The sequence below is a fragment of the Myotis davidii genome, unplaced genomic scaffold (genome assembly GCF_000327345.1).
Source record: "Myotis davidii unplaced genomic scaffold, ASM32734v1 scaffold933, whole genome shotgun sequence".
Taxonomy (NCBI): domain Eukaryota; kingdom Metazoa; phylum Chordata; class Mammalia; order Chiroptera; family Vespertilionidae; genus Myotis; species Myotis davidii.
The window spans coordinates 1,586,923-1,602,490 of record NW_006285240.1 but is presented as its reverse complement, the minus strand read 5'-3'; the positions used below and the strand labels follow the sequence as shown (position 1 = coordinate 1,602,490).

The 15,568-nt window shown below is 37.6% G+C and overlaps 1 protein-coding gene across 2 annotated transcripts in view; it reads left to right on the top strand.

The window, feature by feature from the left end:
• The window catches only part of RNLS (renalase, FAD-dependent amine oxidase), a 215,524-nt gene that overhangs the window by 172,370 nt on the left and 27,586 nt on the right, over positions 1-15,568 (top strand). The window lies entirely within an intron of this gene.

Sequence of the window (15,568 nt, the reverse complement as noted above, 5' to 3'; positions counted from 1 at the left end):
GAAATATTGTAAGGATTGAATGAGATAGCATATCCAAAACTTCTAGTACCATGTTTGTCACATAGTAGGCATACAGTGAATGCTATCTTTATAGTTATCACATATAAATATTCTATGGTTTCTTGTATCAGTTATATAACTTTTTTTCATTTTGAAAAAGAGAAAACAAAATGCCAATAGTGCAAGTTTAGTTAAATTATATTGTCTTTTGTGAAAAATAGTAACACATATATTAGGGTAGTTAAACAATATCTCATTACCTGAACAAGGTGTGAAAATCAGAGGACATTAGATTATATGCCATTCTTTCTTTTTATGCCATCTTAAATCACTTTTTGAGTAAGAATAATTCCTCAAAATTTACACTACAGCCTATCCAAGAAGAGTTAGACACTATAAAGTAAGTCGTCACCAAATCAAAGGGCTAAGACTAATTCAAGAGCAGGTTTCAAAGTCTGACTATAGAATCTCAACATAGGAAATGGCTTCATCATGTTTCATAAATACTTTATATTAGTTCGCATTTTTAACTTTGTCCAGAATCACCAATCCATCATTTTGCCCAGATATGACATCACGGAGTCCATTTAGCTTAGAGAGCCCTTTGGTCTATTACCAGTGACTTTCTTGTTATTAAGTGAGTTGATAAGGCTTTGATTTGCCCCCTAAAATTATACCTGGGCCTTGCTGTTTTTAATGATCACTTTATATATGTGCTCATTTAGATAAAGAGAAGAATCCACATCTACTGTACAAAACATTGAATTCCCTGCATCATATGAATGAATATTAAACAGTAGAATCTGAAAAGAATCTATTGCCATTCCATTAATATTTATAACTGATCTGTGGGACTAGGTGAATTCTTCAGTATAAAATATTCCAAATTCATGTTTGTAAGAATGAAGCCTCCATGAATTTACAATATAGCTTTCTTCACTGAATTAGGTTTCTATTATACAATCTACCTAGTGAATTCTTTGATGTTGTTGATGTTATATATCCTGATATTATTTAATAGAGTCAGAAAATGTATTTCAGAAATTTGAGCTCAATTGACCCTAATCCACTCTTTTTTATTAAAAGTGAAATGCCTGTTTGTTCCTTTTTCCACTATCTATACTCATAATAATCGTTTCTTAGGAGTAGCTAACAATATTATAAAGATTATAGTCCCTTTGACTTAAGAATTTTCACTAACTTGTTCAGACTCAATCTTGGGGGTTTTTGTCTTGTCAAAAGTTAACAGGAAGAATAATTTACTGGTCTTAGTAGCAAAGGAGATAAGAATTCCACAGTGAACCAGTAAGTTTCCTCTATGAAAAGAGCCAGAAATATTTTTCCCTAATCGTAAATTTAGAAATGTCACTATCTGATCAGTCTGTCTCTCAAATTCAACATTTTATAATGTCAAGGCAAAAACTTCTCTTTATTAAACCAAAAGAACAAGCGTGAAGCTTTGGGTCAAATCCTCCAGCCCAGAGAGAGATTTCATCCGTTCACAGAATCCTTTTGAACAGATACAAATCCAAAGCTGAGCCCAATTACGCAACTACAGTGATAAAGTGATATCCTTAGAGGCAAACCAGCGTGCTGGCTCAAGGGGAAAACCTTGCCCAATTCGGGAAAGGAGTCCAATCATAATACCACGTAACACACAAAATTTCATATCGGGCACTATGCTGAGTAGGCCGAAATGGCGATGTGTAATGAGGGATGGCTGCTTCTTGCTGGTGAGCCTTGGGGAAGGGGAGCATTTTAGTGCACTGTCATCATAGAAAACCAGGGCTTTCTTACCGTGGAAGGGCTCCAGTGAGGGCTGGAACACCAAGTGCGAGTTAGGACAAATCCTCCGCTCTAGGGACCTGGGTAGGGCCCAATTAAAGGGCTATTGAAACCCTTTCGGTTTTCCTTTTGGCAGTGCCAATAAAAGCTGCAACAGGCTGAAAATCTCCTTGTGTCTCAAGATAAATAGATGTTTTCATAAAACTTGGGAGGTCTTAGTCAAAGAAAAAAACTTCTTCTCCCAAACAGATCCCAAAATATACGCAGACCCACGAAATACAGCCCCTTTCTTTAAATGAGCAGAATCTATGAAATTTTTAAAAAGACATAGAGGAACAATTAATCTAACCCTGGACAGCAAGCAAGTAGAATCCAGAATATGCTTGTCAGAGTCGTTGGTTTGTGTGTTTTTTTAAAAAAGCAACTATATATGTTATAATCAAATGTAATGTGTGTGGTGCCGGCTGTTCATTACCTGCCTTTGAAATTCAGAACGTGTTCCTCCTCCAGTCGTCTGTTTCTCAAAATGGAGCCAATAATCAATCTCCTATCTCCTTCAGCTAAAAATCAGGAATTTTTGTTTCTTCCTCTCCTTCAACCCAATATCCAAACTGTAACCAAATCACCCCGGTCTTGCTTCCAAAATAGACAATGAGCTCACTTCTCTTCATCACCACCGTCACAACCAAGGCACCATCTTATTTTAACCTGCCTCCCACTCTTGCCTCTTTTCAGTTCATTCTTCACATAGCCAGAAAGGTCTTCTTAAAACATACATCTGTTCATGCCACCCACTTTCCCATTCAAAGCCCTTTAATGCCTTCTTGTTGCACACAGAATTAAGTCTCAAATCCTTATCGTGACCTACCAGGTCCTGAGTGACCTAGTACAGGGTCACAGACTTTTTCTATAAAGGCCAGATAATAAATACGTTAGTCTTTGTGAGCCATATCTACCGTCTCTGTTGCAACTACTCAGCCTTGGACAAGATGTGACATACTTCCCTTCCCCCCATAGTCCACTGACCACAACTAGTTACATGGCTCTAGCTGTCCAGGTGAATAAGACAGCCCTCCTACTGCTTCCACTCGACAGGGAATATTAAAACATTAAGGCTCTGCCCCTCCCAGGAGCACGCCAGTACCATTTCCTTTTCTTCCCCCCCCCCTTTTTTTTTTACCCAGGCACGTTCCCTTTACCTTCCTCACTCCAAGCTACAAGGGCCCTTCCTTTACCTCCGTCACTTGTTTCCTAAGTCCATTTCTTCCAAGAATTACTTTATCTACCTCTGTGATTTACCCAATAAATGTTCCCTTACCCCCCCCCCAAATATTATAGGACAGTAGTAAAAAGTCAGAATTCTTTATAAGCAAAATTTCAACAATGTTTAATCTGTTCCTCTTATTTTATTTATGCAGACTTTAGAAGATATATATGTAAAGTCTACACAATAGAATGTGTGTGGAATTGAAGCATTGATATCTCCCTGAGACATTGCCTTTTCATCTGATCAGTAATCCTCGTCAGATCTTTAACAAGAACTGTTCTAGGTGGTGGCAGAGCTGAAACTAGACTAAACGAGGCGGCGCTTTTTCTCACCAAACTACAAATAGCTTGTTGTATTTTTAAGCTCAAAAGTGGGATGGAGGTTGAGACCCTAAAATCTAGGGCAAACTCAAGGATTGAGAAAGCTCAGACGAAGGGAAATGTTTTTATCACATCAGTCTTGAGACTAGTTTTAGTCTCTTCTTTAAGGACCAGGATTTCTGCCCTACTGACAGAAGGGCAGTGGTTGGGGAAAGGAAGAGCTTCTCAAATTGTCACTGCCACCTGGCTCTCCATTTCAGATTCATAGAAAATTAAAGCTGAAAGGGAGCTTAAAAGAATGAACTTTTCTAACTCCTTTATTTCACCTATCAAGAAACTGAGGTCCAAAAGGAGATTTTCTTTTAATTATTTGGTCATGCTTTCTAAAGAAACTGGCAAAATCTAATCTTTATATACTAGAGATATAAATTAAGATTAAGGACAGGTGGGAGGGGAGAAGAAAGAAAGGAAACGAATCCTAATATTTGTAGGAATAAGCATACATCTGCCACATATAGTACGAGATACTTCACACATTTAGGACAGTGTAAATTGCAAGTGATGTCAGATAGATTAAGTAAGGAGAGGGAACTTACTGATATTGTTCCTGAAAAGTCCAGGAGTAAAAGCTTCCAGCATGTCTGGATCGATTCAGTCAACATCATGAAGACTTAATTTTCTTGACTCTATCTTTTGCTGAATTGGATTTATTTATAGTGACACCAGGTAGTACCAAGCATTTCAGTGCTGAATCACACACAGCTCATTTCCCCCAATGCCAACACTAGTCTTGGAATTGAATCTCATTGACCAGATTGGCCTGGCTTCAGTTATGTACCCATTGCTGAACTGATCACCATGACCAGTAGAAATGGATTAACTTATCATTTCAGCTTGATTACAAGAAAGAAGATATTTTTACCACTTATGAACCAATTTGAGCCCCTTCCCAACCCAAAGTCAATCCAGTACGGAAAAAAAATTTTAACATGAATTTGTGTAGGCAATGTATATTTTTTCTCCCTAGAATTAGGAGTACTTACTGCCCATTCCCCAGGCCCACCTCTACCTGTTATTTCCTACCCCTAAGGTCAGCCCTTTCCAATGATCACCTTATCCTATATAATAAAAGGCTAATATGCAAATCAACTGAACGGCAGAACGACCAGTCGCTATGACACACACTGATCACCAGGGGCCAGCCGCTCAATGCAGGAGCTGCCTGCCCCTTGGTGGTCAGTGCACTCCCATAGGAGGAGCACTGCTCAGCCATAAGCCTTAAGGCTCACAACTGGCAAGTGCAGCGGCGGTGGCAGGAGCCTCTCCCACCTCCGCAGCAGCCCTAAGGGTGTCCAACTGCAGGCAACCCCCAAAGGCTCCCAGAATGCAAGAGGGCACAGGCCAGGCTGAGGGACCCCCGAGTGCATGAATTTTGTGCACCAGGCCTCTAGTCTATTATGAAATCTTGTCTACTTTGAAGATTTGATTCAACACCTTGATTCTTAACCTACTCCACTTTGAGGACTTTGAGATGCCCTTCTAATCAGTAGAAAATTCTCCTCAGTGGCCCAGCCCAGCCCCTCTTCCCACTCCCTCGATTCCATCTCAAAGCCTCTAGTATCCAGCATTCACAGGTATTGTGGAAATAGGCAATGTGTTGTTTATTATTCAAGTATCTGGGATTTACTTTATCTTGGCTGGAGAAGGCAGAACATACTTTTCTGTGAACAATTTTCCGTTGTTTACTGGAAGATTATTTCCTGAATTTGTATAGATTTACTTATACTGGAGTTATGGGGAAACATCTTCTGGAACTGGAAGTATGGACTTTAGGGGGATTTTCATTTTATTTTCAATTCATCGTGTGGGGTTTTACACACTTGTTTACATTTAACTAAATGTCTATCAGAATGGTTAGCTTATACGGAATTGTTTAGAGGATGTCTGTATGTCTTGTTAAACATAAGAAATCCAAACATATGTAGCCTGGGATAACAAGGATTACAAACGTACATGTGTGTCAGCTTTAAAACTTCCTTTCCTGGCCTTTATTTAAAATGGCAAATGCATACATCCACAGATACGTTAGTAACCACAGGCCGAGCATAAACAAGTCAAAGACCAAATGAATGGAAGAAACTAATAGGTATGTTAGTGTTTTTAATCTAAAGTTAGCATTTCCAGCTCAATGATTGGATAAAACATCTTAGGATCACATACAGAACCACAGCTAAAACTTTTCACTTGTGAGCATGTAATGCTATCAGATTCTTCTATCCAGGAGAGCTGACCCATCCGGTTTATGCAACAGATGGAGGAAAGCTTGCTTTTCCTATCCACAAGCCCTAGGTGCAGACAGACAACACAGAGCCCTCTGGGAGAAAGGTCTCGGGGGATGGGGGTGAGGGTAGGGGATGAAACCAGTATGTTTGAGTGTATGCAGAAAGTTATCTATAGGTAGGTAACACAGATGTTTGAATGTTTTGGAAAAAAATATGTTAAGAATGTTAGAAGTACAGTGAGAATCAAACAAATGAAAAGACAGGGTAATTATCAACTCTAGAGAAAAATGAAGGGTTGAACAACACAGGGTGTATGGCTACAAAGGACTATTTGTTTCCTCAGAAGCATTACTACAGATTATTATAATGTAAACACTGATTAATGATTGTGCCAGAACTTGTTGAGCTGTTGGTTGGGGTAGATGGTGGGGTGAGGAGAAAGGTGATATTGTGGGGAACTAAGTTCTCATCCGCCATAATAGGAAGTCAATACTTTACTTCATTCTTTCATCCATGTATTCCACAAATATTGATTGCTTACATGTGGCAGGCCCTAAGGTAGGTGTTAGAAATGTAAAACAAGCCCTAGGTGGTTTGGCTCAGTAGATAGAGCTAGAGGGTCGGCCTGCAGACTGAAGGGCCCTGGGTTCAATTTTGGTCAAGGGCAGGTACCTCAGTTGCAGGCTCAATCCCCGTCCCTGGCCAGAGGGTGTGCAAGAGGCAACCAGTAGTTGTGTCTCTCTCACATCGGTGTTTCTCTTTCTCTGTCTCTTCCCCTCCCTTTAACTCTCTAAATATCAATGAAAAAATATCCTCAGGTGAGGATTAATTTAAAAAAAAAAAAAAAAGGAAAAACAAGTAAGTTTGAGTAGCTTTCAGTCGCAGTGGTTCTCAACCTGTGGGTCGCGACCCCTTTGGCAGTCGAACGACCTTTTCACAGAGGTCACCTAAGACCATCCTGCATATCAGATATTTACATTACGATTCATAACAGTAGCAACATTACAGTTATGAAGTAGCAACGAAAATAATTTTATGGTTGGGTCACAACATGAGGAACTGTATTTAAAGGGCCAGAAGACTGAGAACCACTGGTCTAGAGGGAAGACAGACAGGTAAACAGACAATTAAAATACAATGTGATAAATATGATTCCAAGAGGCACTTTACTCCCATGAGGCATAATTTTGTGAGATTTAGATTTTCCGTCAAGGAAGTGGAAGGTAAGAGTGATGGCACAATAAAACCTCAGTAACTAATCCTCTGCAATGGAGTGAGTCAGCCTTGATAGGTAGGTTTGCCAAATAACGCTGGATGAGCACTTACTGGGCGCCAAGCTCTAAACTTCTCACTTTACATGGATTTAATCTGCACAGTAAACCTGAGGTTGGCACTATGGTTACCAAAAGGACAACAAAAAGGCAGATCCCTGGAAAAGAATATACAAATTGGGTTCTTTGTGAAAATACCCTACTCACATGGAACTAACTAAAAATAAGATACATTTTAATCTAGCAGATTAGCAAAATTACTCAGCGTTGATAAGAGTGTGGAAAAACAAGAGCTTCCGTATGCTATTGGTGTGAGCGGAATTTAGCACCATTTAGCTATAGATGAAATAATTTTGCAATACTTTTATTTATTTTTCACTTTATACCCTTTCACAGTGTTGGAGTAACCTTTTTAAGAAATAATTTTGTAAATTAAATAAAAGTAGTTTTAAAATACCAAAACTAATTCTATACCATCTTTCCTTTAAAGAGTCACACTGTCTGCATATAATCATACTGGGGACTCTGAGAAATCCTATACAATTTTGTTTAAAACAAACATTTCAAAAACATATTTGTCCCAAAGAATTTCATTGTTTGTTTTGTCAAATAATGATTAATACGGCATGGGTCAGCAACACTGACCCAGGAATCACAGAAATATTATGACTAAAGTTATACAGCCAGGGAGAGGGGAGACAGAACTTCTAACTCTACAGCCACAGCTCAACCGATGTCCCCTCAAAACTGGTGGTGCAATCAGGATGGAGAAAGGGATCTGATTCATTCATTCTAAATAAAGCAGATCTTGCTTCTTTTCTTTTTCAAGGCAAACTAAGTTTTTTCTTTATCTTGTGGGGTTTTTTTGTTAGTGTTTATCCCCTTTACACCCTCTTTCACCTCCAAGCATATATCTTGTTTTTGAAAAGGGAAAAATAGCACTGCAGATTTTTCTATCAATCTTAGATGGTATATCATAGTTTCCCTAGGAAGAGTTAGAAACTACCTTCAACAGGAAGAGAACAAAACACTTTTAGACTTGAATTATATTCCCTGTCTTTTAAAAAGAGTACTCTTACAGCCCTATCATTTCCCCCTTTTTAACAGATATTTTACCTTTAAAAAGGAAAGCAGGAGCTTGTCAGGGAATTTTGGTATCAGTTGCTGACAAGAATACAATTTCTCCATTAGTTTTTCTTTCTGGATCTTTTTTAGGCCAATTATCCTCTCCTGTCAGTTCCCTGGTTACTGTTATCTGTGTCTCCCCAAAGAGACTGTTCATTCAGACCTCTTCAGTGATTTTCATTGGCTAATTAAAGCAATTGCTATTATCAATTAATACAGTCCCCTACCTCCAGGGAAATAATAGGAAGAAAATAAAGCAACTATTTCTCCTCAGAGATGATAGGAGAAAAATGAAATAAGCAAAGGGGAAAACTATGAGTAAAATCATTTTTTCTGTGCCTGGCTCATCCTGTCATTTCAGAAGTTTACACTTCCAGAACCTTACTCTTCAGTTAAAACCATAAAATTGTGTGGAATGAGTATAAACACTTATTACAAAAGTCACCACTGAAGATAAGGTTGGAAGTAATGAAGTTGCCTGTGACATGAGTAGGGCTCTTGTAGGTGAATTTTGGCCTCTGTAACCTATACATAAGAAATAGGTCTGAGATTATTAAAAAGCAAATAAAACCCATAGGTGGTCCCTCTGAACAGTGAGGCCTCGTTCCTGATTCCGGGCCAGCAGCAGACATACAGCACAGCAGACACTGCCAACGACGTGGAATGCCAAATGGCAGAGTGCTGCATGCTTGTTTGGGTTGGCGCTGCTAAGGGGAGGAGGAAGGGGAGAGATATCAGAAGCAGATATCGGTCCATCTCAGTCTCCTTTTCCCCTCCCCACCCTACTATCCCTTTCACCTCCTATTCTTTCTTGGAGGCTGAGTTAAATTTTTTGTTGTTGGAGAAACTGATGTATTTGGCTTACTCTCGGTTGCATTTGCTGGTGGGCCCTGGAGCCATATGAAAGAGCGAAATTGTAATAAGAGCTTTCATGGCTAGAGGGCAAGGATAGTTGAGTCAGTTCCACATGGAGCGGGAAAGGGAAACTTTCGACTAATTTTTACTGCCAGCGAGAAGGCAAAAGGAGAGCTGACCATTACCACCCCCAAACTGTGGCTCTCAAGTCCTGTCCAGTTCCTCTCTTCACATGTGCCAAAATTCATTTGCACACACTGTCAGTGCCAGGCCATTTAGCAGTTAATGGTTCTCTAATGGTTTTGCCTATGTGTCAACCATCCCCCCCCCTCACCCCCCAATTAAGATGTACATCTCAATAGAGTTTCTTAAGGTATCAAGCACTGCACTAGATACCCGTGTGCTCATTTGAATGAGTCAGTAATTAAAGAAGTATTTTCGCCCATTCCTGGATGCTCTTGCCCTGCAGCTATAGCGTTAGCCACTCGGTTTTCTTTAGTCCTCTACTTCCTTGTCGGGAGTGAAACCTAGAGCTGGCCTTAGACTTCTGTCTTTTGAAAAGACCCAACTCCTGACCAACTTGATGACCCGACTTCTGTCCCTTGTAGATACTGCCAAAACTGAACTTTATCGGGCGGAACAGATCTCTGTCGTATTTACATCTCAAAAGGCAGTCCCAGTGAGTTGGAGTTTGTGTGGCCTAAGAATGTACACTTCTCATATGGTTACAGAAGAAATCAGAAGTGGTGACAAATCTGGTCAGAAGAGGGAAGGGAATAGTCTAAGTTAAATTTTTCTATATATCCAATTTTCTAGGACAATATAAAACATTGGATCTTCCTTCATCGCCTTAAATTTGTTTTCCTAAAACAATATCCTTTAGGATTCTTCCCCCAGAAGTATCTATTCTGATTCATTGACTCTGCTTGTCAACCAAAACCAGACTGTTTTAATAACGCATTTACAGACATGGCAAGGCAAGTCTTGCCTCAGTGACTTTTCAAAAACTTTCAATATTCTCCTGGCCTTATTTTTTTCTTTAGAATCATTTATTCGAATTCCAAAAACTTTTTGTAGAATTACGATTTTTTTCTCACAGGTATTGCTGGTATATAGGAAAATTAATTTAATATAAAAATTAAACTAATTTGATGGATTCTATTTTGGTTCACTATTGTTTTTGATCATATGATCTCCCTTCTTCCTAGTAATTATAAACTTTATTTATATGTTGTATCTTAATGCACTGACCAGAGCATTGATATTACAAAGCATCCTTGGTTTATATTGATTTTACTGTGAAAATCTATATTATTTAATTATAAAGTATAATATAAATCATCAGCTTAAAAATTATATCACTTAGAGGTCACTTTTTTTCATATTGTATCTTTATTTCCCATATTGAGATTATTATATGTTTCTTAATTATACATGTTAACATGAAAAAATGTGCCTACTATTTAAGAGAAGAATTATCTGTAGTTTGGTGTGTTGATATGGGTAAATGTGATGTGTATCTACAATCAACATATTTGCTTGACAATTTTAAATAAATCATAACTGAAGCAACCACATCCTGAAGACTTTTTTTTTCTATTTCATTTATGTATTTTGGTTAAGACTGATGTCTTTTATGTTGCATTACTTTTGATAACTTTCTTTTCCAAGAAAAATCACTCCGTTTCAGATTTGAAAGTTTACTAGCACGGACGTGTACACTTTTATGGCTCTGTGTGTGATACATCCTATCAGTGGAAGAAAATGGGCATGCTTGCCTGTCTTTGGAGTGGAAAAAACAAAAAAGAAATAAAATGTCTCCCCTGAGATGCCAAACCACACATTCGCCCTCAGGCAGACTTGGTGCCAGAATATATTCTGCCGGTATATTCTATAAACCTAGTTAAAGTTGCCCCAAGGCATCTGGCAGACAGGAAGGTAAATCTCCGAAGGAACACTCTTTAAACTTAGGCCTCAAAGTATTTATAAAGTTCCTAGGAACTTTAGGCTCACAATAGGAACATGGGCTCAAAATGGGAGTGGGGTGGGGGGATCACAAAACACATACAAGGCAGTACACCATCATGAGCAATAGCCACCCAAACCCAAACAACAGAAAGCAGAATCACACTCATAAAGATTTTGGAACAACCAAATACACAATATGACATATTGACGATGTTTAAAGAAATAAAAGAATACTAACAGTGTGATTAGAGATAAAGAAACTATCAAAATTAATCATGCATATTTGAAAAGTAGAACTTTTATAAGTGAAGAATAAAATAATTTAAATTTGAAATTTAAAGGACAAATTAAACATCAGAATACTTACATGGATGTAGGGAGAGTGTTGAACTGAAAGATAAATGAGAAGAAATTACATAGAATCTAGCATAGAGAGACAGAAACGTAAAATATTAAAAAGAGATCAAAATATAAGACGATAGCATGAGAATACCTGTCATTTATCTAATCAGAACTCCCTGAAGACAGAATAGAGAGAATGGGAAGAATTAATGACTGAACAATTTCCAAAATTAATGACAAAAAAGAGTCTTCAAATTCAGAACACCCAATGAAGTCAAAGAAGGTAAACAAAAAGAAACTCAAGCCTCAAGATATCAAAGTAAAATAGCAGAACACCAAAGGCAAAGAGAAAACAGGGGAAATATCCAGATATAAAAGAAAAGTTACCTGCCAAGGACCTGCAATCAAATTAAGAGTTGACTTCTTAACAGCATCACTAAAAGCTAACCTACATTGGAATAAGTTCTTTAAAGTGCTGAGAGAAAATATTTTCAATCTATTATTATATACCAAGGATAACTGTCTTTCACAAATAAGGATTAAATAAAGGTATTTTGAGAAAAACAAAAACCGAGAGAGTTGACCTTCAACAGAACCTCATTAAAGAACTTCAAAAGAAGATACTTTGGGAAAAGGAAAATGCCCCTGGAGAGAAGATGTGAAATCCACAAAGGAAGCTGTGGATAAATATAAACAAATACTGACTGTATTAAAACAAAACTAAAAAAGTAAATTCTGAACAACAAAAGCATATAAAATCAGAGTTAAAATATTTTAAGTTCTTATGTTATGCAGAAGAATAAAGACAGTAATTTTTTACTTTAATATGGATAATTAAGTCTGTGGGTAATCTCTAAACATAGAAATAAACTCTATAACTTCCAAACTAATAAAGGGGAAGAAATAAGGAGTAAAAGTCGTTTAATCAAAAAGAAGGCAAAATTTTACAGAGAAAGAAATTTTGAAAAAGTGGAACAAATAGAAAGCGAAAAATAAACTTTAAGGTTAAAGGCATTTCTAAATGAAAGATATTCATAAAATATTGTTACAAGGTATCAGGAAATAGCAGGAAACTAGTAATATAGTTTCAATATAAAGCAAAAATTTTTAGTAATCAAGCACACACAAAAATCATAAGACTTTAGTTGATTTAGAACCACACAATTAATAAGATTCAATGAACTTAAAATGTTAATTCAACATCTAAAAAATTATATACAAGCACACATATAATACTTTTGAAAACTGACTATGTATAAAGCCAGTTAACAAATCTTAAAGTAGCATTCAAATCACATTCTCTGACTTCACATAATTGAGTTAGGATTTGTTTTAAAATGTATTTTACTGTAAACAGCATAGAGTTAGATATTATTTTTTTAACCCAACATGATAATATTCATCTTTAAGTAAGCAACTTTAATTATCAAATCAAATAGAGACTGAGCCAAAGAAGCAAGAGAAAGCTGAGACTCGGGAGGGCAGCATAGAGTGACCATATGACTCGGCAATCCCACTTCTGGGTATATACCTAAGAGAAGTGAAAGCAGGGACTCAGATATTTGTACATCCGTGTTCATAGTAGCATTATTCAGAATAGCCAAAAGGTCAAAGCGACAGAAGTTACTTCTGGATGAATGCATAAACAAGATGTGGCGTATACATACAATGGAATATCAAGCAGTCTTAAGAGAAAGGAAATTGGCACATGCTACAAAATGGATGAACCTTGAAGATATCATGTTAAGTGAAATAAGCCGGTCACAAAAGGACAAGTATTGTATGATTCCACTTATATGAGGGATCTAGTATAGTCAAATTCATAGAGACAGAAAAAGAATGGTGGTGGACCGAGGCTGGGTGAAGGGAAGCGTGAGTGGTTAGTGTTTAATGGGTAAAGAGTATCAGTTTGGGAAGATAAAGTTCTGGATATGGATGGTGGTGATTGTTGCAAAACAATGTGAATGTACTTAATGCCAGAGATCTGTAAACTTAAAATAGGTTAAAATGACATATTTCATGTATATTTTACCACAAGTAAAAAAAAAAACAAAAAACAAAAAAATCTTCTGTGCCAACACCCCAGGAATAGTTCCTGGCGTGTTGATAGAATAATCAATCTTAATACTTTGAGAGAAATCAACTCTGTTATCCCTTTCTAAAACTGCTCTAACCACAGCATAGATATATATAAAAGACTATTATCTACAAATGTCTCACGTTTATGTAGCACTTTATATTTGAAGAAAGGCTTTTATGTGTCCTAACCCATTTAATCCTCACGACAGCCTTATAAGGTAAGTTGTAATACTCCCTTCTAATTCATGGAAGAAAGCAAAGTCTGAGAGATTAAATTGTCTAAGACCACGGAGCTATTAAGAATGCAAGGGTCCAAAATTCTACTGATTAAAGCCATTGATCTCCCAACATACGGAAATAGTTGTCAACTTACTATGAACTTTACATTTAAAATGCCAAAAGCAAAGCGCAATGCTTGTTAAACTGAATAAAGAAAAGAAAAAGATAACATCATTACCTTCTCAGTAACCAAGGAGTAATGATTATACTGAGTTTGCGCTCTGAATCCTATTAACATATTTCTGGCTTTTTATAGTGCTCTATTTGCAAACCTTGGTCATATTTAAACTCTGGTTGGGTGTTTATATTTTTAAACATTTGCTTCTAAAAATACCCTTTAATTTGGAGGGGGGAGGGTGGGGGAGGGGAGGTTTCCCTTAAAACGTACTGTTTTAGATTGTGGCTCTTCAAATTTTAATCTCAGTTCTCAAAAACCTGTGTCTGATTCCACTAAAAACAAGGAGCCAGGTTGTTCTCTCATTGCTATGCAAGGACTGTTTCATTTGGGGTCTTAAATCTCCTTTTTTATTGCTCTCCTTGGAGTGCAAGGCTAATTTAAACAAGAGAACCCTTGCAACAATGCGCCATCATCCCCTTCATAATTTTACCAGCTCCCCCTAGAACAAATGGCTGGGTGAGTGTAACCTCTTGATTTTCAGCACGCAGCTAGCATTCATTTTCCTCTGAAACCTGCCACAGAAAGTCACCTCAGAACCCCAACTCTCCTGCTGCAGAATGCTGACCCAATAGCTTTCACTGTCTCTGGGAAGATGTGGTACCTGGTGGAAGAGTGGTGGCATTGACACTCCCTTGTTGTGAATAGGCCTCCCTGAATTTATTACTGGTAACAAAGACCTCCCTGTGGCAATATGCAATAGGTTCCACTGTAGTGGGACTGGGTGAAAGAATGTGAGACGTTGCACTCCTTGGTCCTTCCCTCTGTGTGGTACCTGTACAGCCTACACTGATAGGTTAAACCCTGACCATTCAGAGATGCTCCCTTAATTTCCTTTTCAAGTCGGTCCAGCTACTGTGAGGGAAACAGTGGACAATCCCCTCACCTTTGCACTCACTGCCCATATTCTGAAGCCCAATCTTCTCCAGACATGTAAAAATGTTTGCTGGCACGCACTTTATTTTAAAATGCTTACAGCATTTTGGGATGCTCTTCCCTCTTTTGGGGTAAAATTGATAATCCAGGATTCCCCGAGCAGAGAGCAATGGAAAAATGACGTACTCGCACAAAAAAATAACTCACACCGATCACTTGGGCAACACCATGGGACCTTTCCCCTTGTGTGTATCTGATTCATTGTTTCTATTCCCATAGCTTACATTTATGAAGCACCTACTCTGTGCCAGAAGGTGCTGAGCACATCACATGCCTTATATATTTAATCTACACCATACACCTAACATTCTGATTTTATATAAAACAATACAAAACCCTGAAGTGTAAAGAGGTTAAGTGGGCACATAACAATAAGTGACTCATGTTGCTCAACTTTCTTTCTGTTTAAAATTGTAGAAACCTATCTTACATAGATCATTGTCTTAACAATCCCAAACTAAAGAATTTTCAGAATCAGGCTTGACAACTCCTGTCATTACCTTAAAAGCTTTAATATTCTCTTCTCTCAGCAGGGGGGTGCACCAACTACACATTATCATTTCATGCATTTCAGATCTATTATTGTTTCCCATTAACTTCTCCTGGGCTTGATTTAAACAAATAAAAATAGCAGGCAGGCTCTTGCTAACATTCCTTCCAAGTCTGTATTTTCTAAATGTCTCGGTCACTTTGCTTTCAACTTCGAACTTTATTTGATTTTCCTATATTCTACTAAAGAGAGAAAGATACGAAGCAGACACTCATTATTTGTAATTGTGAAATATACCAAAAAAAAAATGCGATGGCAAACAGAAGTGGAAAGTAGCTCCATGATATAAATGAGGCAGACTTTTATTTTTAATGCTACTTAAAAGATAAAGAAG